At 41.3% G+C, this 22187-nt stretch overlaps 1 pseudogene across 1 annotated transcript; it reads right to left on the bottom strand.

Moving 5' to 3' along the window:
* Window positions 1–302: 302 nt before the first annotated feature.
* Window positions 303–12982, bottom strand: LOC306641906 (multifunctional methyltransferase subunit TRM112-like protein; annotated as a pseudogene). The gene is made up of 2 exons: window positions 12905–12982; window positions 303–843 (listed from the first exon to the last, which is right to left on the bottom strand). The product of its transcript is annotated as a multifunctional methyltransferase subunit TRM112-like protein (transcript).
* Window positions 12983–22187: the final 9205 nt, after the last annotated feature.

A 22187-nucleotide genomic window follows, 5' to 3' on the forward strand; every position in this document is an offset into this window, starting at 1 on the left:
GGATCATATGGTAGTTCTATTTTGACTTTTCTGAGGAACTTTCATGCTGTTTTCCATAACAGTTGCATCCATTTGCATTCCCACTAACAGTGTACAAGGGTTCTCTTTTCTTCATACCTTGTCAATATTTATTATTGTGGGTCTTTTTGAGAATAGCCATAAAGCAGGTGTGAGGTGATAGCTCACTGCACTTTTAATTTGTATTTCCCCCATGATTAGTAATGTTGAATATTTATTCATAAGCCTGTTGGACACTTGCATGTCTTTTTTTTTGGTTTTGAACCTTTAATGAGAAAAAAAAAAAAGATACACTGTGGAGCTCAAGAACGCTGTGGTCAGTGTGTCATTGGGTCAAGGGCTGGGGCTACACACTGCAGAACTAACAAAATCTATATCAACAAAGATACACACGGTCACAGAAGGTAAAACTGGTGTCTGGCAGCTAAGCCTCGGTTTCCTCATCATGCAGCAGCATGTTGGGGACCCCGCGGCTGATGGGGAACAGACGTCCTGACTCCGGGCATTGCAAGGTGCCCTCCAGCACATCCACCTCCAGAAGCACGTGGTGCACCTTTCTCAGAAAGGTCTCGTCGTTCTCCTAGCCCTCCATCGGCTCTTTGGGGACCTCCGCCAGGTGCAACTGCAGCTGAGAGGCGCTGCCTCCAGAAGCGCCGCCCACTCCCGCTTGGTATCATGGGCGCCACCAAGTCGGGGTTGATATGGACTTTGTGACCTGGAGGCGCAGGGGGAAGCCACGAGGCCCCACCCCCGCACATGTGCGCTCGGCGGCTTGTGGGTGAGCAGCTTCACGTGGCCACACGTGATCTTCCACTCCCTATTTGTCTTCTTTTGAGATGTGCCTGTTCAGGTCTTTTGCCCATTTTTTAAATTAGATTATTTATTTTCTTGCTATTGGGTTGAGTTCCTTATATAGGTTAAACTCCTGATCAGGCCTATGGTTTGCAAATCTTTTCTTCTGTTTCATAAGTTGTTATTGATTGTTTCCTTTGTGTGCAGAGCTCTTTGTGTACTGGGGATTGAACCTGGGGGCAACTTACCCCTGAGCCACATCCCCAGACCTTTTTAATTTTTAGTTTGAGACAGGGTCTCACTCAGTTCCTTAGGGTCTTGCTAAATTGCTGAGGTCGACCTTGAACTTGTGATCCTCCTGTCTCAATCTCCTGAGTCACTAGGATTACAGGTGTGTGCCACCGCATCTAGCTCTGCAGAATTTTAATTTGAGGCAGTCTCATTTATCTGCTTTTGCTTTTGTTGCCTGTGGTTTTGGGGGTGATATCCAAAATACCAATAATAGTGATGATGGTGATGATGATGATGGTGATGATGCTGATGGTGGTGATGATGATGATGGTGATGATGGTGATGATGATATAGTCCAGGTCAATGTTGTGGAGCTTTCTCCCTGTTTTCTTCTAGTAATTTTATAGTTTCAGGTATTACGTTTGAGTTGACGTTTGCATGTAGTGTGAGATAAGGGTCCAAGTTCATTCTTCTGCATGTGGATATTTCATTTTCCTTGTACCATTTATTGAAGAGACTATTCATCATGTATTATTGGTAACTTTGTCAAATATAAATTGACCATAAACATAAAGATGTACTCTGGGTCCTTCACTCTATTCCATTGGTCTATATGTCTGTTTTTATGCCAGATATAAACAGAACTAATAAATTAATTCAGCAAAGTTGCTGGGTACCCAGCAAAGTTGCTGGGTACAAAATCAACATAAAAAATTAATCTTATTGAAAGAATATTATTAAACCCATTTTACAGGTGAGGAAACTGAGGTTTTAAGCAACTAAGCACCTTATCTGCTTTTATATGGCCAGTGAAAAGCAAAACCTGGATTTGCATCCACAGCTGTATGATGCCCAGAGTCTGTATTTTTTCTTCTTTTTTTTAGTAGCTGGGTAATGTCAACTTTAAGGCTTTCAAATTATTAGTAGGCAGTTTGTTTTTAGCACTCACTGGCTTTGCTGGCTATGTTTGGGAGAGCTGTTCAACACCCTTAAATAAATAACTAGCTGCTGCTCCTCATTCGAGGTCAAACCAGATCCAGTTACCTTTGCAAGAAGCAGCTCCTTGGCAAATCTTTGCCTGCAGTTTGAAGAGTTGTTCCCTGTGACTTTTCAGCTGTGGCTCATGTTTGGCCTGTTTTCTCTTCTCCTGGCTGGCCCTGGCTGGCTTCTCACTCCTCTCTCCAGGACTTCTATAAATTGTGTTGAGGTCACCCAAAGCGGTCACCACCCCTGATAGTTACTTCTTTGGGAGATGCCAGTCTCTCTGGGATGCTGCAAAAAGTCCTCCTCAACAAGTGCACACACCACGTGCCCAGAGGTAGTTAAGGAGACTTAGCATCAGGGCCCCGTGGGCAGGACCCTTCCGGGGACGTTGTGTTTGTGCAGTAGTAGTGTCTGTGATTAGCAAAAGTACCTTTTGATGGCGGTCGTGTGGGGACACCGTCTTTCTCTTCTTACTCTCCTTGTCACTGTGCCCCTCCAGTCAGGTGACACTGGAGGTGGCCACAGGCATGTTGGGGGCTGGCTAAGGAGAAGTAGAGCTGGTAGTTCAGAGTCACACTATAGACAGACAGTCGCTGGTGGTCCAGGGGAAGAACGGGCTTCAGGAGTGCCCTACTGCTCGCTGGGCAGCGCGCCTGGTGTTGTGCAAGGAGGGCAGAGAGCCAGAGACTGAAGGGCGATGTGAGCCTGTCACCTGGACTGACGCTGCAAGGAGGCAGGGAGTGAGGGGGAACAGGCAGAGCCAGAAGCTCATCCGCGGAAAACTATTTCAGTGGTGGGCCAGCCAGTAACCCATTAGGTCTCCAGTTTTCAATTCTGCAGGTATTTCAATGAAATTGACACACATGCATTAAAATGAGTTGGAAATCATGATCTAGACCTTGTGTATCCTATTAATTGATATTATTATGCATATCCATTATAATTGTATTACCATTATATAATTGTATATACTACATACTACCTATATTATATATGTATGTACTATATATACATAGTATATATTATATACTATGTGTTCCTTTCCACATGTATTCCACATCTGGGACAGTGGGGCAAAATGAATTTTAAGAAACAGATTACATAATTTTTTTGTATTTTGAGGTATTTTATCAGCTTTCAGAGATGTGTTATTCTTTGTAAATTCTTTTCTCATTCTGAATATTTTTGTGCTGCATTTTACATTTATGATTTTGTTATACTTTTTCTTGAAGAGCCCCTTTTAACCAAATTGCATAAATTTCAGACCCTATAAATTTTAAGTCTCTTTCTTAAATTTGGTGAAAATTCTTTTCCAGAGGCAACTATACCAGAGAAGCCCCACAAAAATGAACTTTATGAACACTATGAAATGCCTATAAAGCAGCCCATCAGAAACATATACTCCATATTTAAGTTATTGGGTGGCCTGGAGTTGTAGCTCAGTGGTAGAGTGCTTGCCTGGCATTAGATTCTCAGCACCACACATAAATAAACAAATAAATGTCCATTGACAACTAAAAAAAATTTTTTAAAATTATTATTGAACAAATAGTAATTGTGTAGACTAAACATATTCCTAATTTGTGAAGAGCTAACAAATTAAATGTAAGGTAAGAACAAAGAAACCAAGAGTTCATTTCTGGTTAATTAGATCTGACTTTCCAAGTTTGGGGATTAGAATGTTAGCCAGGGGGAACTTGACTTCTTCTTCATGGGGATGGAAGGATCAAGGTGAGTGGGGTGTAGTGGCACAGGGGGTGGGTGTCCCTACTTTATTGCCACTCATCAACAGGTAGAAAGGAATTAGACCTGAAGATTGGGAGGAGGTGGGAGGCAGTACGTTCCTTTGAAATTTTATTTATTTATTTTTTTCGTTTGAACAATACAGGATGATTTATTTATTTATTCATTTATTTTTCTTTTGCAGTACTGTCGATTGAATCCAGAGCAACTTTACCATTGAGCTTCACATCCTATTCTTTTTAAATTTGAGACCAGGTTTCACTAAGTTGCTGAAGCCAGTCTTGAGCTTGTGATCGTCCTGCCTCAGCCTCCCGAGTCACTGGGGTTACAGGTGCGGCCATGATGCCTGGTGTACAATGGTTTCTTTAAACAATCAAGTGGTGAGAGTCTTCCTAAACACATCAGCAGTGGTTAATCCTGGGTAGTTAAATTAAAAACAATTTTTATTTCCTGTGGACATACATAGTTTCTGATTTTTCAATAATAGCTTGTATTAACAATAAATAAAGGAACCCCGGAATACGATGCTTCTCTTACTGCACCCAACAATTGTGTGTGTGTGTGTGTGTGTGTGTGTGTGTGTGTGTGTGTGGCAATTATTATATGAGATCACTTTTCTTTCTTCCTTCCTTATTTCTTTCCTCCCTCCCTCCTTTTTTTTCCTCAGAATAAATGCACAAAGGCTTATATTTAGGAACTCAAAGAATGCTTCATTATGTACCTTTAAAAACTGTGTGCAAGATTTTTTAATTTGAAAAAAATCCCAGATAGGAACTGCTCTTATTTGACTTGCATTTCATGTGAGCGTCTGTGAGTTGTACGCAAAGGAGAAACTCACGGGTAAATTACCAATTAGTTGTTGAGAGAGAACTGAGGAACGCTAAAGCAGAAATTAGGATCTAATTATCTGCCTATATTATTGTCATTCAAGACCTGAAACTGCTGCGTTTTATAATTGTGGGGAGAATCTATTCCATCTGTGACAGTTCCCTGACTGGGCTGATATTCTTCTGAACGTCTAGGGGAGGTTAGGAGGCTTCTTTCTCTCCTCACCAATGGTTGGTGGTGTCCCAGGTTTGGACTTTTTTTGAGAATAGGATATGCAAGACCAGCAGGTATATAATGTGGAAATATTTGCTAGTTCCTTTTAAATGTTTAGAGTAAAAGTAGAATAATTCATTTAAAATATAGCCTCTATTTATACTTCCTCTAAAGACTGCTATAGGCCTGTTTTTGAGGGCTTTTATTTACTCTCTGCGTTTCAGGCTGCCCCAGGCCTTCTCTGCCCTGGTTGTGTGCCTCGGGACATTCTCATTGCTGAGTCCTGGATGCGCCTTCCCTAAATACCTCATTAACACTCTCAGGCTACTCGTTAGCAAAGGTAGTGTCTCCTCCAGGGCCCTTAACAATCTCATGGTCAGTCCTGTTCTTGCATACAGAAGGCATTCAGACAGTGCTGTGTCAAACATGCATTCTACAGACGCAGCCCCAGCCTCCCTGACCTCCCGCTCTTCTTCCTTTCTCAATTAGAATCCCCACCTTTTTCTTTTTTTTTTTTGCAGTAGTGGAATTGAACCAAGAACCTCATGCATGCTGTTTGTGTTCTACCATTGAGCTACCCCAGTCCCTTCATTTCTTTCCCTCCTTTCCTTTTTTTTGAGACAGAGTCTCGCTAAAGTTGCTTAGGGCCTCAATAAATTGCTGAGGCTGTCTTTGAACTCGTGATCCTCCTGCCTCAGCCTCCCAAGCCGCTGGGATTAGAGGCGTGTGTCACTGGGCCCGGCTCCTTCTGCTAGTTTTTAATCCTCTCTAGCATTTGCTTTCTCTGTGTAAATGGTATATTGAGACCAGACGCTCTGCATTCCAATTTAAAGGAGCCATACCAAGTTTGCCACAAAACCAAATACAAGTTCAAGGACATTTAACCATGCAGTGAAACTTGTCAAGACAATCTTCTTCTGCATCTTTTGTGTAAATAGGAACTCCATAATAAACTGCCATTTTAAATCCAACTCTGAGTGATGGTCAGCAAGAAGAGCATGGGTTATTGTGAGATTTAAGGAGATAGAATATGCATATATTCTAGCTCAGTATTCCTTCTTTCCTGTCTTTTGTCATGGTGGTCCGGTTACATTTGTAGCTTTTACAGTGTGTAGCTCTGCTCCATAAAGAATCATTAAGAACTTAATGAGCTGTATTTCCTCCAATGCCATGGGCTGTGTCAACACAGAGCTAAACATTGTGACAATTTTTGGCTGAATTGAGTTAACTGACTGAATGTTTTGAAGTATTGACACAGCAGATAAAGGAGTGAGAACTGTAGTCAAGCCAGCTATTTGGTATGATGAGAAACGGCAAATGCTTAAACAATAAAACTAGAAACGAGAGCCGGAATGTGAGAAGCTGGTGGAAGTTGTGAGTAGCCACAGGGTCCCTGGAATGTGCCTGCTCAGGGACCCGGCTCGGTTGGCATCCGCGGGAACAAGAAGCTGAAGATACCCTGAGTCACCCGATGAGTCAGGTGGGGCTGAAGGGCTACGCTGACTTCAAACCTGTACTTCCTTCCTCTGGTCTCTGACAATGGGGAGGGGCTGTCCAGAGGCGGGTACCCCCCAATGGGCTGGGTGTTGGATATCTTTGCAAGGGAAGTTGGAGCAAGGATTGTGTTAATTGGGAAATATTTATTCACCCATTTGATTTTCTTTCCTTCCTTTACCTCTCTCTCTCTCTCTCTCTCTCTCTCTCTCTCTCTCTCTCTCTCTCTCTCTCTCTCTCTCTCTCTCTTTCCACTGGGGATTGAACCCAGGGGCACTTTACCACTGAGCCACATCCCCAGCCCTTTTTATGTTTTATTTTGAGACAGGGTCTGACAAAGTTGCTTAGGGGCTTTCTAAGTTGCTGAGGCTAGCTTTGAACTTGTGATCCTCCTGCCTCAGCCTCCCAGGTGACTGGGATTACAGGCGCACGTCACCGCACCTGGCGATCCATTTGATTTTCAGTGCATATTCTTAAAGTTAAAAATGAAAATTTGTTTTATCTTGCCAGCATGTATAAAGCTGAGTTGTTACATATATATGTTATAGACAAATAATATATTCATGTTATCTGACACGCATACAATGTACATAGTATTACATATAAGTATAGTATTATTTCTCAGATATAGGATAAAACTATATGTAAACTATATATAATTTAATATATATTATATGTAAATGTATACTATATGTGAAACATATAGTTTACACCCAGATTATATGTATGTAAGATAACATGTATCTCATAAATCTGTTTCTCTCTATAGACAGACAGATGATTTAGTAATTTGAAGCCTTGAAATGCATTTACTAGCATGGATAACCTTACCTAAGAGCAAATACACATGATGGTAACTTGGTACATCATTTCTGGAAGGTTTTTGACCAGGACATCAATAAGAAATTCCATGCTTCCCCAGCTACCTGCCATGGGAGAACCAACAAAAGAGATAAGTTTCCATCAACACAATAACATTTGGTTTGAGGATCAGTCTCTGAGAACAAGATCTCCTACAATGACCAACTTAGTTGACACAACACAATTTTACCTCCACAAAAGTACTGCGAGAGGTCGTGGGGGTTGTTGTAACTGGGTTTGGCATCTCTATGTGATGGGAGACACAGCTAGTAGGAAGTGGGACTTTTCAAGGGGCCAGTCCAGAGAAGACTGGAGAAAGGATTTGACTGCACACATCAATCAATTCAGGAAAATAACCATTTAGGTTGGTTTTCATTCCGGGACTTTCTTTCCCCACATGTCATCGATTGGAATGATCAAATCACTTTGTGTAGACATAGACTTGAGATTTAGCCTATTACCTCTTCTCCCTGGTGGCCTTTATTTCTCCCAAATCTTTGACATACAGCTTCTGCCAAAGAACACCTGACCAAGGACATGGGTCATGGTGTGTGTGTGTGTGTGTGTGTGTGTGTGTGTGTGTGTTTGTGCAAACCACAGTATTTTGCAGTGTTTCCAAAGAACCTAGAGGGCATGCATTAAACAATAAATGCAACCCAGCTAAAATTAACTCCTGCTGGCAAGGATGGCTATAAATGTCAAGCTAAGGATTTTAAAGACTTACAGTAGTTCAGACATAGCTTGTACATTTATAAGCATTATTGAGTTGGAAGATAATGACAGTCACATGTGGAGAATAGAATATGACATCTTAACGTATGTTCTTCTTCTCTATGAGTCTCAGGAGTCCAATTATTGAAACTTAAAAATGCAGCACTTTAGTGCATGAGTATAGAACCAGTGGGAATAATTAATACTAAAAATTTTAATCTATTTACAGGCCTTACAAAACCACATAGAATAACTGGGGTAGGGGGGATATGCCTGAGAAAGACATTTAATTGTGTGATTTCACTTTGAATTTTTGTTTTTAAAAATGTATGTATTTCTACTTGAAGCTGTCTGCCATGTTGTATCTCTTCATGTTAATGTCATTTCCATGTCTTGGTATAACGAGATAAATGTTGTCAAATCTACTAGCACTGTGTGTTTTGGGCTGAAGTATCTGGATTTATTAGTGAGGATATTTTTTCCTACAAGGCACAAAAAGTCTGACTCAAATGATCTTAAACAATAAAGACATTTGTTGGCTCCTATAACTAGAGGTGAGGGGGGGCCCTAGGGTCAGCTCATCCTGGTGAATCTGGCTTTGTTTGGAGAAATCCCAGCAGCTACCCTCTACCAGCTCCTGTTCTATATCTATAATTGTGGAGTAAAAACAAAGAGATACATATCAGTTGGGACATATTCTGATGACAAAAGGGGGGGAAATAGGGAAGGGAGAAATGGGAAAAGAGAGAGAGGAAAGAGAAAGAGAGAGAAAGAAGGAAAGAATGAACCACTAAGCAACAGCTTGTCAAAAGAACCTTGGCTTTTTTCATAGAGACAATGTGTGCCCTTTACAAAAGTACACATCTCCCTAGGATAGGCTTTCCAGATTTAGCAAAAGCAAGCAAGAAAAGGATACACAACACGGAGCATATTTTCTTACACTAAAATTATTTGTTGTTTATCTGAAATTAAAATTTAACTCAACATCCTATATTTCATGTGGCATCTCTCCCCCCCGGCTGTGGAGACAGCAGCATGGCCATGATAGAGAGAGTCTGTAAAAAGGACTTCCATAAAATCTTTTTAAAAGATGGACCAGCTGGAGGCATCACGATACCTGACTTCAAATTATACTCCAGTGCTCTAGTAACAAAAACTGCATGGAACTGGCATATAAACAGCACATATTCTGTACAGTGGTACAGAATAGAAGACACAAAGATGAACTCACAGATCCTTGACAAAGGATCTAAAACATACACTGGAGAAAAGAAAGCCTTTTTAACAAATGGTGCTGGGCAAACTCATTACCCATATGTAAAAGAATGAAACTAGATCCTTATCTCTCACCCTGCACAAAAATCAACTCGAAATGGATCAGAGACCTAAGAATTAGAAACTATGCATCTCCTAGTAGAAAATGTAGGGTCCACACTCCAGTGTACAGGCATGGGCAAAGTCTTTCTCAATAGGACTCCTAAAACTTAGGAAATAATGCTGAGAGTTAATAAATGAGATAACATCAAATTGAAAAGCTTCTGCAGAACTGAAAAAACTTAACACTAAAAATCCAAACAATCCAATTGATAAACGGGCACACAACTAAAAAGGTACTTCTCAAAAAAAAAAAAAAAAAAAAAATACAAATGGCCAAGAAATATATGAAAAACTGTTGAATATCATTGGCAATTAGGGAAATGCCAATCAAAACTGCACTGAGATTTCATCTCACACCAATCAGAATGGCAGTCATCAAGAACACAATCCATAATAACTGGCATGGTGGCACACACCTGTAATTTCAGGAGGCTAAGGCAGAAGGATTGCAAGTTCAAAGGCAGTCTCAGCAACTTAGCAGGACCTAAGCAACTTACCAAGACCCTGTCTCAAAATAAAAAGTTAAAAAGGACTAGGAATGTGGCTCAGTGGTTCAATCCCTGGTACCAAAAAGTCAATCAACCAACCAATCAAATATATATATAATATATATATTCTTACATATATGTAACATATATACATGTGTGTATATATGTTATATATATACAGGTATAATGGTATATAGATATATACATGTGTATATATGTATATATATGCTTTATTATTTGTATTCTTTCATACATGTATATACATGTATATACAAATACAAATACTTTTATATACATATATGAAAGAATACAAATAATAAATGCTGGAGAGGATGTGAAGAAAAAGGAACATTTTACACTGTTGGTGGTATTGTAAATTAGTACAACCACTATGGAAATCAGTATGGAGGTTCCTCAAAAGACTAGGAATGGAACCACCATATGACCCAGCTATACCACTCCTCTGTATTTATCCTGAAGAATTAAAGACATTATACTATAGTGATGCATGCATACCCATGTTTATAGCAGCACAATGCACACTAGCCAAACTATGAAACCAATCTAGGTATCCATCAACAGATAATTGGATAAAGAAAATGTGGCATATATGCACAATGGAGTTTTATTCAATCACAAAGAAGAATGAAATTATGTCATTTGCAGGAAAATGGATAGAATGTCAGAACATTATGTTAAGCGAAATAAGCCAAACTCAGAAGGTGAAGAGTCATGTGTTCTCTCATATGCTAGAGAGGAAAAGAAAGGGGGCGTGGCGGGGATCTCACTGAAGGGAGATGGGGGAAAGGGACAGGAGGTGGGAGGGAGGGGGGAAGTGCTGGGGAATGAAATCGGTCAAATTATTTTGTCATATTGTGTGCATGTATGAATATGTAGCAACAAATCCCACCATTATGTACAACTCCAAAGCACCAATAAAAAAAAATGTGGAAAAAAGAAAAAAAAAAAGATGAACTAAACTTGTCAAACACAATCCTTGTGTTCTTTGCCAGTTGGGCTTGCCATGCAGTATGGCAATTTCTGAAATGACCAGCTTTGCAAAAGAGAGTTTATTCATGAATGACCAAGACTGTGGAGCTGGGGGATGAAGGAGAGGGCTGGGGGTATTTGTGGATAAAAGAGCAGAATGGTCTGCAGCATGGGGGAGGAGTAATGTAACTGATGGTCTGTACGCATGTAATTAAACTTAAACGTAATTAAACTTCATGACTCCTCATAGGACATGTTCAGAGAGCGGTGACATGAGCTTGAGCTGAGGGTGGAGATTGGCTCTCTGATGTCAAAATGCCATTCATCGGCCCAACTGAAGGGTCTGCTGTTCTCATAGGTTTAAGCTACCTCCAAATTCTTGAAAAACAACTTAGTTGATTATTATCATTGCACATAAGGCAGGCTAGTGGGGGTATATTTTCTAGCTATGTAACCACTAAAATTGGTGCTAAATGCAAGGAACTCTAGCATGCAAAACTAGAGTGTTTATTTGGGTTTTCCTTCATTTCTCTTTGCCCTTCCATTTTCCTCCTGCATGGAATTTGCACTGATTATCTTGCAGCCAGGGGATTTAGGTCACACTTTAAGAATTGCAGAAAAGAAGGGAGGAGAGCCCAGGCTCCTCAACCAGCCCTGGATCGCCTACTCCCAGATTTCTTGTTGTTTAAAAACAAACAAATGAAGCTCCTATTAATTAAGTCACTGGAGTTCAGTTTCTGTTAACATCCTACCAGAGGTAGTCCTGGCCCATACAGCTACCCGCTGCTGGAGGAATGAGACAGGGACTGGCTAGTTGGTCACCAAACATTTCTGTTTTCTTCTTGGCCACACAGCTAGACTACATTTCCCAGCCCCCTGCAGTAAGGCGGGAGTCTGTGGCTGAGTTCTGACTGAGGGAATGTGAAGAGAAGGATATGTACCTTCCAGGCCTGGTGCTTGCCTGCACCTGCTCTTCCCACCTGCAGCAAGAACACTGGCCCTGGGAAGGGTGGGGATACTGAATGCAAGCAGCCTGGGCCCCAGATGACTGGGGGGCAGAGGGCTTCCACCTCGTGCTGACCCTCAATGTACTGTAATATGAGCAAGAAGCCTTCCTCACGTGGACACACTGAGTTGCGAGGTTCCTCGGGATCGGTCATGTCAACATCATGTGTCCTAAGAGGGACTGCATCAAGTCTAGGATTGCAAGCAGGAATCCTGAGACGCACCCTCATTGGGCCATAAGTCCTTTGTCCACTCTTTAATGAATGGAATGTGCTGATTGACTTAAACAAACCTTGAATGAATCCATGGAGCTGGGGGCGGAGATTTTCCCTAGAGGCCTGTGATCAGTCAGGCCTAGCAGGAAAGAGATGACACACTCAATTGAGTAATGTGAGCAGAGTTTAATAAAGTCACTATTTACGAAGATGGGGAGGGCTGTTAGAGATTCCACAGGCAGACACAGTACCTGGTGGCTGGTGTCAGCCAAGATCTGTATCCCTAGGCTTGGAAAGTGAATCAGTGAATGAATTCCAGAACCTAGAGATGGATGTACTATAGGTACAGATAGTCTGTGGGGAGGGGCCTGCTTCTCCAGTCCTAGACCTTAGGTTGAAATATGTTGTCAGTCTGCATGGAGGGAGTCAGGGAATAACTCTTGGTGTGGGGTCCCCCAGTTCCTCACCCCTTTCTTTCTGTGTCCTAACCAAAAAACATGATGCCTTGGCTGTGCTGTGACTAGCCAGCTGCAGGTTTTTCCCAGCAGAATTGAAACCAAACCACGGCCTTGAACATTCCCAGGCACTGATAAAGGTATCCAGGCTGTTGCCAAAACACTGAAAGAAACTGGCCCTGACCCTGCACCAAATTCCTTAAACCCTTATAAGCTTCACATCCTGACCTACTTGGTGTGAGCACATCCCAGGTAGGATATCTTTCTCTTCATGTCCACTGAGAGGACATTATACTCTGCTCTGTAAGCAAGTTCCCCCAGTTAATGCTTTGGACTGATCACCCTGGCATTTAGTGCTTCTTTCTTTGGAATCCCAAATGGTCCCATCTAGGGAAGGTTTGGGATGTGCTCTTGTCAGAATTACCTTGTCATCACTTTAGGGCTGACTCCAGCCTTAGGTTCAGCCAAAAGGAAACACTGAGCATTATTCTTCTCCTACCTTGTCATCTGTGGGTTCTCCCCATTGGCCAGATCCAGCTGGAAGGTCAAGGGCACAAGAGCCCATGATGTAGTCCATGAAGGTCAGGCTCCCAGGGCAAAGCAAGATGAAAAAAGGAGAGAGTGCATGGAGCACAACCTAAACCAATTCCCAGTTCTGTTCGTATGGAAGAAGGGGATCAGGGGTGGTGGGGAATCATCCACAGTTTCTACCTCACGGTCACACCTCAGGCCCTGGGGACTAAAATGTGACTATCAACCAACCAATCAATCAATCCATCCGTCAATTTTTTGCCCATTTGATAAGAACAAATAAATGACTTCTGAATTTCTACTCACGTCATAAATTCCAAGTTCTGTATGATGTCAAATAACTTATTTATCAAAGCATTAGAGTTGCCGCGACAACAGAATTAAATTTAGTAGTATTCGATTTACACATTTGCTTTAATTCTTCTCCCAGAGCTCTTAATTTATTTCTGTCTCCTTAGGATTTGGAAGTGTTCTGCTAACAGCCATTATACTATCCATAATATCCATTGATTTATTAATATTTTTATGTAATCCAGTGACTTTTATTGGCCAGGACTTTTTGATCTCTTGTAATTGGTTTTATTCCAGAACATCTTGATGCAACTGATGCTGGAGACAATGTGAGGTTTGTATTTTTTGTACTGAACAAATCCCCACATTGATTCACACTTGACGGCTAATTGTGCCTAATTTTTGGGCCTGCTGATATCAATCACAGCAGTCTAGTAATGCATTTTTAGATCACATGCCAAATTGTTTTGAAGACCTTCACGTATCTTCTCCTGTGGAAGCTTTCCTTAATTACATGTTTATAAAGTTTTTAGTGACAATCACATTTTCCTACCATAGAACCTCCCTGTAATTGTGGTATAGCAAGTATTACTATTAAGTAAAATTTGGTAACTAATGCTTATTATTGAGCAATCATAAAGATAGGTAAATATAAGGCAAAAATAAAAATCATTTTGTCCTATTCCCCAAGTATAACTTTCATTAACATATTGGTATATATTTTTTTCAGAATTTTCTCTAAGACTTATGTAGTTGTTTCTTACAAAATGGGATCTCACTGAATATACTGTTTTGCAACTGCTTTTTTATTTTTTTGCTTACACTGTGGACATTTTTGTGTGTGTGTTAAAAAACCTGTTTGCCAGGCGTGGTGACACATGCCTGTAATCCCAGCAACTTGGAAAGCTAAGGTAGGTTGTAAGTTTGAGGGCCGCCTCAGCAACTTAGTGAAACTTCACCAGACCCTGTAAAAGTAAATAAATATATAAATAAATAAATAAACAAATAAATAAAAATAAAAGCATGCTTGTACAATGCCACTTTTTATTTTTTTGGTTCCAGGGATTGAACCCAGGGGTACTTAACCTCTGAGCCACATCCCCAGCCCCTATTTGCATTTTATTAGGGACAGGGTCTCTCTGAGTTTCTTAGGGCCTTGTTGAGTTGCTGAGGCTGGCTTTGAACTCCCAAGCTGCCTCCCAAGCTGCTGGGATTACAGGTGTGCCCCCCTGTGCCAGTCTCACTTTTTAAAAAAGTTTTAAATTGACAATAATTGTGCCTTATAAACCTCATTGATTCTGGTACTGCCACTGTGCAAAGCTGGCAATGCCATTTTTAACAGCTGCAAAGTGTTCCACTATAGATATACTATGATTAATTTAAATCCTCATCTGAATATGAACCTTTGACTTGTTTCTAATTGTTTTTTTGCTATTACTTACAATGTCCAAAAAAATTATTGTGCATTCATCTTTTAGTTCTTATTCAATTATTTTCTTTGGACAAATTAGCTAGAAATAGAACTGCTGGGTCACATGATAAAATGTTATGGCTTTTTGATATACATCTGAAGCAGATACTGTAATCTTATGTAAAATGTATCCCTTCGGGATCATCTTGAATTTGACATGTTTTGGATGAAATAGACATCTTCACTGTCACAATTTTGGACCTTAAGATGCAGATGACACTATACCTTCTTGTTCTCATGTCTAGATTTAACTTGGAGTACACAGTGAGAGAGCTTGGTTGCAAGCAACAGAAATGGACTCTGACTGAAGCAGAAGAGTAATTTATGAAAAGGTAGTTTTCTGACTTTCTGGAGGGCAGGACCCCTGTGAAAGGCTAGGCAGGCAGGAGAAGGGATGAGAACCAGGCCCCAGAGCTGTTCTACTGGAAACCCATGCCTACTGCCACAGAATTCTAGTAAATGCTGTAGCTTCATGATGGCAGCCTCACTTCTAGCCCTTAGGCACTCACAACTCCTTTTCCAATTACCATTTCTGAAAGTCTCTGTGATTTTCCTCCTGAGGCCTGCCTCTGGCAATGCACTACCAGCCCTGGTGGGACAGACTGAGTGTCATGGAGTGACAGTACCCTCAGTTCAACAGAGGATCAGAGGATGTGCTGGTCAGTTTGGGTTATGTAACAAAATGCCATGGCCTGGGTGCCTTAAACAACAGCAATTTATTTTCTCACAGTCTTAGTAGGTTGGAAGTCCAAGACCAAGACCAAGATTCTGACCAATTTGGTTTCAGGTGTGATGTCTCTTCCTAGTTTCTAGATGAGCACTTTCCTGCTGTGACCTCTTGTGGCCTTTCTTCACACATAAATGGGGGGAGAGAGAGAGAGAGAGAGAGAGAGAGAGAGAGAGAGAATATGAGAATATGAGTTTCCCTTCTGTAAGGATATTAATCTCATTGAATCAGGGTGCCACCCTTATGACTTCATTTAACCTTAATTATTTCCATACTCCAAATATAAGGCTTGGACATATGAATTATGCTGGGGTTAGGGCTTCAGCATATGAATTTGAGGAGGGGGACAGACACATACATGTAGTCTATAACATAGGATAAGTAGGGCAATAATTTGGATATGTCATGTTGCCCAATACTTGGTCCCAATTGCAGCAATGTTGAAGTGGGGCTCTTGGGAAGTGATTGGATCTTGAGGACTCTGACCTCATCAGTGGACTAATCCTTGATAATTGAATAACTACTGAAAGGTGGAAACTGTAGGCAGGTGGGTCATGGTTGGAGGAATAGGTCACTGGGGGTGTGCCCTTGGGAACCATAATTTTTCCCTGGCCCCTTTCTCCTTGCCCCACCCTCCTTCCTGGCTGCCATGAGCTGAGCAGCTTTCCTCTGCCACATCCTTCCACCATGATGTTCTGCCTTACCTCGGACCCAGAGCAATGGAGTCAGATGACCCTGGACTGAAACCTCTGAAACTGTGAGTTAAAATAAATATTTCCTCCTCTAAGTTGTTTTCCTCAGGTGTTTGTCATAATGATGAAAAACTGACTAATACAGGTAGTCTGGATTTCTCCCCTGTCGGTGGGGGTAACTTTGAGGCTTATTCTAAACCATCTTCCTGGGGTCTCCAGCAGGTCCCAAGCTCAGGTGCTCATTAGAGGTAACCTGTGGATTAAGAAGCACTTTTGTTCCCTAACTTTCCAATCAGTGCTTCCTGACCTCACATTCCCAAGTAGGCGATCTGTCTTTAAAGTCTTATTTCAGGGTCTGCTTCTGAGGGAATCTGACTTGGCAGGTGGTTTTGGGTCAAAGGCATTCCTGAAACAAGGCTGCTGCTGATATCAAAGAAGAAACATACTCCCCTGCTCTGAGTGTCAAGGCTGGTAGGGCTGAATGATGCTACCTGCTTGCACACTGGTGGCAAGGGAGCCTGGAAAAGCAAATCTGCCTTAGTCAGCTGAGTTTTAGAGCCATTAAGTGGTGCATTGGTCTGCTTGCTGGTACTGTAACAAATACCTATGATCGTCAAGTTATAAAGAGAAATGGTTTATTTTGGCTCACAGTTTTGGAAGATTCAATCCATCATTGGTTGCTTCTACTGCTTTTGGGCCTGTGGAAGGAGCATATGATGGAGAAAGCCCATTCACCTCATGGCCAGGCATGAAAGAGAGAGGAAGAAGAAAGGGCTGGGATCCTAATATCTCCTTTGGGGACACAACCTCCAGTTTCCCAACTTCCCCCTATTAGACCACCAACTCTCAAGGTTTCCACTACCTCCCAATAGTACCAGAGTCTGGGGACTAAGTCTTCAACACATGTGCCTTTGGGGCACATTTATCCAAACTATAGCAGGTGAGAAGTTTGTTAAATGCAGGAAAGAGCTTCAGAAACAGAGCAGGCAAGAAGAACAATAAACATTCAAGCGCAGTCTATGTATTTTTGTTGGGTGACTCTATTTTCCTACTATGAAAAACAGGTGGTATTCAGAGGTGTTGCAAAAGCCATTGTTAGCATGTAAAATACTGGTGTTTTCTCCTTTTAGTTGTCTTTATAATTCAGCCCCACTCCTGTTTCAATGACAGAGGGAGTAATAAGGCATCTGCTGCAGTTCCACAAACATAGAAAATGATCTACTAGCCACTCTTAGGCTGAAAGAAAAATGAAGTGAGACATTCTTCTGCGCAGATAAACAAACACAGGGTTTGAGTCCACAGGTGGGAGAACTTTATATAAAAGCAATTTCTCAGTCTTTTTCATACTAACTTTTTTTATGGAAGACTGTGGGTCTCCTCCAGGGAAAACACTTAGCTCAGGATTTTCTGAAGTTCTGATGTGGATGCTTGTGGCCATCTGGGCCTGCCTAATGATGGGACGGAGAATGTCTTGGGGGAGGGAGATTGATTTGTTGGTAATGAGGAAACAGCTCAGTGGCATTATTCTGCCTCATTGAAGCTTTGGTTGGAAGAGAACAGGTAGCATGTTAATCAATGCAGATTTTAAAGTATCCACAGTAATGAGATTTTCAAGAGCATAAGAACTTTATTCCCAAGGACCTTATTCCCTATTGTGGAATATTCATTTTTTTAAATGAATATTCATATATGCTTCAAGTAAATGCCTTGCCAAACTTACGAAAATAAAATATGTCATTCCCAGTCTTTAGAGATTGTTGTTGTCCTGGGAAGCTAGATAAACTGTCCCAGATAGATGTTTATTGATGATTCTATTATTAAAGAAAATATTTTCAATATTTTAATATGTAGTTTGTAAAGTTAAAGAAAAATTAAAGGACTTGGGTTGTGGCTCGGTGGTAGACACTTACCTAGCACGTGTGAGCCACGGGGTTTGATTCTTACCACCACATATAAATAAATGAATAAAATAAAGGTCTATCAACATTAAAAAAAGAAAAAAAAAGAAAAAAGAAAAGTCGAACAACTTCATTCTGCCCAAGCTGATACCAATTATCTTGTTATATGTGTTTCTAGAGTGTGAGTAGGTTGAGAAGAGAGCCTAGATAATGTAAAAGGAATTCCCAGGCTCTTTTTTAACCTCAAAAAAATAATAACGATGGTAAAAGTAGCTGACCATGTTAGTTTTCTTTGTTATAATTGAATGCCACAGACTGGGTAACTTACAAAGAACAAAGGTTTACTAAACTCATGGTTTTGGGACTGGAAAGACCAAAGGCTGTGACTGGTGAAAGCCTTCTTGCTGGTGAAGACTGCAGAGTCCTGGGGTGGGGCGGAGCATTCACATGGTGAGAGGAACACATGTATGGGATAGAGCAAAAGTGGTTTCTGTAACAGACCCACCTGCAAATAACCCCATTGATCCATTTTTTTTTTTTTTTTGGCATTGGGTATTGAACCCAGGGCACTCTATTACTTGACTCCATCTCCAGTGCTTTTTATTTTTCCTTTTGAGACAGGGTATCACTAAGTTGCTGAGGCTGGTCTGGAACTTGCTGTTCTTTTGCTTCAGCCTCATGAGTCATTGGAATTACAGGCAGCTCAGCTCTTAATTACTTCTTTTTTAAAATTTATTTTTATTGTAAACAAATGGGATACATCTTGTTTCTCTGTTTGTACCTGAAGTAGAGGCAGACCATTTGTGTAATCATACATTTACATAGGGTAATGGTATTTGAGTCATTCCATTAGTTTTTCCTTCCCCAATCCCCTCCCACCCCTCTTTTCCCTCTACACAGTCCCTCCTCCTAATTACTTCTTAAAGATCTATCTATCCCACCTCTTCATGCCTCACAACGAGGCCTGCATTTCAACATGAGTCGTGATGAGGACATTCAAACTACAGCATTCTGATCCAGCATCCCCAAACACATGTTTTTCTCACAATGCAAAAGACAATCATTCCATCCCAGTAACTGCAGAAGTCTTAACCTGTTCCAGCATCAACTCAGAAGTCCAAAGTCTCCTCTGGGTCTCAGGGTGAAGTCCTTCCAGCTGTGAGCCTGAAAACTCAAACCAAGTTATCTGCTGCCAAGACAACGGCGGAACAGGCAGAGGATAAATGTTCCCATTCTCAAAGGGAAAGAGAGGCAGAAAGAAGGAATTACAGGGCCCCAAGCAAACCTGAAACTAGCAGGACAGATATTAAGTCACCAGATTGCAGAATGTGGCACCCACACACTTACATACACATTTGCTTGTGTGTGTGTGTGTGTGTGTGTGTGTGTGCACATACTATTACAAACATTATGACTGTTAATTTAAAAAATTATTACCACCCTATGTAAATGTATGATTACACAAATGGTATGCCTCTACTTCATGTACAAACAGAGAAACAAGATGTATCCCATTTGTTTACAATAAAAACAAATTAAAAAAAATTATAAAGTGCTATTCACATCCATTCACACTTAATCCTGACATTAAAAAAATAAATCTAGGACTGGGGATATAGCTCAGTTGGTAGAGTGCTTGCCTTGTAAGCACAAGGCCCTGGGTTCTAATCCCCAGCACCACAACAAAACAAAACAAAAAAACTGTGAAGAGGTCTGGGGTTGTGACTCAGTGGTAGAGCGCTCGCTTAGCATGTGGGTTCCATCCTCAGCACCACATAAAAATAAATAAATAAAATAAAGATATTTTGTCCATCTACATGGACAAAAAACCCAAAAAAACTGTGAGATAGGTAGGGCAGGTTGTATTCTCTCAATATCACCTGCATGGACTTCTCTTATTGCTAACATTGTTAATTACCTGGTGTCATGAAATAAAGATGCAGGGATAGACATCATATCACAGTAATATTATAATTAATTATAATTTCCAGACTTTGTGAAGTCTGTGGAATTTGTCCCTTTTGGAAATTTGTAATCTATCATAGTCCATTTTTTTAAAAAAATAAATGTTCATGCTCACACCTACTTTAAAAAAATTGTTTTTGGACCTTTATTTTATTTATTTATTTATATGTGGTGCTGAGACTCGAACCCAGTGCCTCACACGTGCCAGGCAAGTGCTCTACCACTGAGCCACAACCCCAGCCCACTCACATCTATTTTTATATTTATACTTTTTGTGTCCTTTGGCTTAAAGAAGTTCTCCAAAATTATATTAGCGGCAGGTCGCAACAAAACCTGGATCTTCCCCTGCACCTACACATGGAATATAAACATGCTAGTTATGCCTCACAGTAAATTCTGATGCACCCACGGGAGAGTCTTTTTAGGCTGGGTCTTTGGAATTCTGCCTCTAAAAGTGTGATGATAACACTCTAGATCTGGTCACCATGTGAGAAACAACTCTTTTCCCCCACAACATACTTAATAGAGACAGAGTCCAACACAGTTGAGGAAATTAGTCCTGTTTCCACATAGGAGTGAACTTAGTCTTATTTTGAATCAGGCAGGTCATCAAAGGAATAGCCAGTTTGGTCTTAGCACCTTGACCTTAACATTTGTCCCATTGATATGGCAAATAAAATTTTGCACAAAAAAAATTGACCAACTCCTATAAAATTCACTTTTAAAATCATGTCTGTTGTAACTTAGATCACTGAATCCTAGAATGACATTCAGCTGGTACAGGCATACTGACTGACTGTAGCTGGCCTCTGTTCTGATTCTGTGATACCCACATTCTATCAGGTATTAAATATTTTGGATAAGTACCCTCTTGCAAACATCTCTGGACTTGGGGCTATCTTGAAATCTCCTCAGGATTTGTCACTTTGCACAGTCAATTTTCACTAACCCAGTCAATAAATATAGCCAGTTGTCTCGAGTCAGGTTTCCTGAGAAGCAAAACTTGGATCTTTGAGCAGCCTCGGTTGACCAGGGAGAACTCTGGTGCAGTACCTACAGGGCAGCAAGGGATGCAGGATTGGGCTGAGGCAGATGAACTGGGCAGTGGACATTTGAGCTGATATGCTGGCGTGTCATGGAGCTAGGATGGCTCATCTCCGAGTGTCTGAGACAAGGAGAGGGCTCGGGCCTTTGCATTAACCACTCATTAAATGTGAGCTATCCCCGTGTTGCACAGGGCCCATGGTGCACATTCTCCCCAGTTCTGCAATCAATAATGCCCTATTGTAGCTCTAAATCTGCTTTAGTAAGTGACTTGACACCTTGTGTTATGGTTTAGATATGAGATGCCCCCAACAGTACAATGCAAGAAATTTCAGAGGTCAAATGTTTAGATCATGAGAGGTGTGACCTAATCTGTGGATTGATCTGAGATGGATTAGCTGGACTACTGTAGGTAGGGTGTGGCTGGAAAAAGTAGATCACTGTGGGGTTGGGGCATGTGCCTTTGGGCTTTGCATTTTGTTCCTGGTGAGTAGAGCTCTTTCTGCATTCTGGTTGCCATGTCCTGAGCTGCTACTCTCTGCCACACTCTTCCACCATGATGTTCTGCCTCATGAGGGCCCAGAGTTATGGAGTCGGCCAACTGTGGACTGAAACTCTGAAATCATGAGCCAAAATAAACGTTTCCTCCTCTAAGTTGTTCTTATCAGGTCTCTTGGTCACAGCAGTGCAAAGCTGACTAAAGCACCTTGGCAAGCCACATATCAGGTTTTGACCTCTACCCTCTAGTCGGTTGTCAAAATGCACCTGCCTACCACTGTGGTGTGGGAGCATAGTTCTTGGGCAGCAGCTTTCTTTGATCACTGTGACTTTGGGAAAGGGACCCCAGGGAGAGACTTAGCTAGCAACATTCTGGCAGCAGCTGGGAGAATCAATGGCTCATCCAGAGAGATGATCCAGGTGGCCACTGAGCACACCTCACCCACAGCTCAGTGCTCCTCTGATCAGTCCCAGCTGTTGTTTCCCTGAATCACCCTCCAGTTGGGTCCATGTGCCCTCGCTGAACTGTCTACCATCTTTGTTTCAGTGGGCTGATGCATAAATCTATTTAAGGAGGCTTAAACAGGAATAGGAAGAGTTCAGATAGGCCATATGTGAAGATCCTAACATGTAGTTGATAAAGACATGGGGGGTTTCCCCATGGT

This window comes from Sciurus vulgaris, assembly GCF_902686455.1.
Source record: "Sciurus vulgaris genome assembly, chromosome: 12".
Lineage (NCBI taxonomy): Eukaryota > Metazoa > Chordata > Mammalia > Rodentia > Sciuridae > Sciurus > Sciurus vulgaris.